Below are 2,001 nucleotides of genomic sequence, written 5' to 3'. Positions count from 1 at the left end.
CAATGGCATCCACGATCATTGATCATCTTCATCCTCTGTATTTGCATTCGTCTGATGCACCATGTTCACTCAATGTGGGTATCATGCTTACTGGAACTGATAACTATACTCTGTGGAGCAAAGCTATGTAACTAGCTCTGCTTGGAAAGAACAAAGTAGGTTTTATCGATGGAACAGTGAAGCGTGATCAGTTTTCAGGGAATTTAGCTCAATTGTGGGATCATTGCAATGCCATTATTGTTTCATGGATTTTTTGTAATGTGAGTAAAGATTTACACAGTGGAGTTCTTTTCTGTTCAGATACACAGTTGATTTGGGCAGATCTCAAGGAGAGGTTCAATAAAATCAACAGTTCTCGTGTGTTGAGATTTTCACACTCGTTCAAGGTATGTCTTCTGTATCTGTATATTGCTCAAGGCTTAAGGACCTCTGGGATGAATATGATAGTCTTATGCCACCATCTGCCTGTAATTGTCCTAAATTTAAAGAGTTTTTTGAACACCTACAATACCAGCGGATGTTGCAGTTTCTTATGGGACTCAATGATAGTTATAGTCAGGCTCATAGTCAGATTTTATTAATGCATCAAATTCCTAGCATCAATCAGGTTTATGCCATGATAAATTAAGATGAAAGTCAAAAACTAGTTGCGAATTCAAGCAGGTCATTGACTGAAAACTTGATTCCTACTGCAATGAATACTTCAAGACCAGGTGTTACTGATTCTAGGAGCAAGAAGCCCTACAATCCTAATGCTTTTTGTGATTATTGTCACATAAAGGGTCATATGAGAAGTGATTGTCACAAGCTGTTGAAATGTGACTTTTGTCACAAAACTGGTCACCTGTAGCTTAATTGTTTCAGACTTATTGGATATCCCCATGATTTCAAAGGCAAGAGAGATGCAGTTGTTGTTGGGAATTCAATCTATGAAACTCCACCTGGTTCTTATCCAACTCCACATGCTTCCTATCACAATAATCAACAGCATCACATGACCTCTTCTCATCAAGCTGTAGGGTCTGGATTGTTGCCCATGCCCATGATAACACCAGAACAACATCAAAAGCTTCTTCAAATGCTAGATCAAACAACAATTGGAGATGCAAATGGTGTTGCCAACATGGCAGGTAATTCTCTCCTATCTAAGGACACTTCTTTACAATGGATAGTCGATACAGGTGTTTCCCATCATATGATAAATGATGCTAAGCATTTACACTGTGAAGGATTGATAGAAAATGCAGGTCATGTTCAGTTGCCCACAGTTGACCCTGCAAAGGTATCTCACATTGGAGATTGTCATGTAGGAGGAGGTGATTTTCTTTGAAAAGTTTTATGTGTCCCAACATTCAAATTCAACCTTATGTCAGTTTCACGAGTGACTAAAGATTTGAATTGTTGTGTCACTTTCTTTCCTCATTACTATGTTTTTCAGGATCTCTCATTTGGGAAGGTGAGGGTGACTGGTAAGGAAAGAGATGGTCTATACATACTGAGTACACAAGCAACATATGAGACTTATGTACCTCAGAGATGCTTGACCGCAACACAGGGTGCTGATGATAAAGCCATTGTTTGGCATCAGAGACTATGTCATGTACCTATGAGTGTACTTAGGAAGATTCCTAATTTTCATAAGTTTGGTAGTAAGTTTACTTTACATAACTGTGAGGTATGTCCTCTTGCTAGACAGACCAGGCTGCCTTTTCCTCACAGTACTAGTAGATCCACAAGTAGTTTTCAATTGCTTTACTTAGATGTTTGGGGACCATATAAAGTTGAAACTTTTGATGGTATGAGATATTTTCTTACTATTGTTGATGACTATTCGAGGTGGACATGGACCTTTTTAATGAGACTCAAATCAGATGTTATTAGTCTGTTAAAACATTTTTTACTGAAGTTGACACTCAGTTTGGTACAAAAATTCAGAAAGTAAGATCAGATAATGGATCTGAATTCTTCAACTCCAATTGTAATGAACTTTTCAAGTTGCAT

This window comes from Solanum tuberosum, unplaced genomic scaffold (assembly GCF_000226075.1).
Source record: "Solanum tuberosum cultivar DM 1-3 516 R44 unplaced genomic scaffold, SolTub_3.0 scf00266, whole genome shotgun sequence".
NCBI classification, from domain to species: Eukaryota; Viridiplantae; Streptophyta; class Magnoliopsida; order Solanales; family Solanaceae; genus Solanum; species Solanum tuberosum.
The sequence above is the reverse complement of the archived record's forward strand: the minus strand, read 5'-3'. Positions refer to the sequence as shown.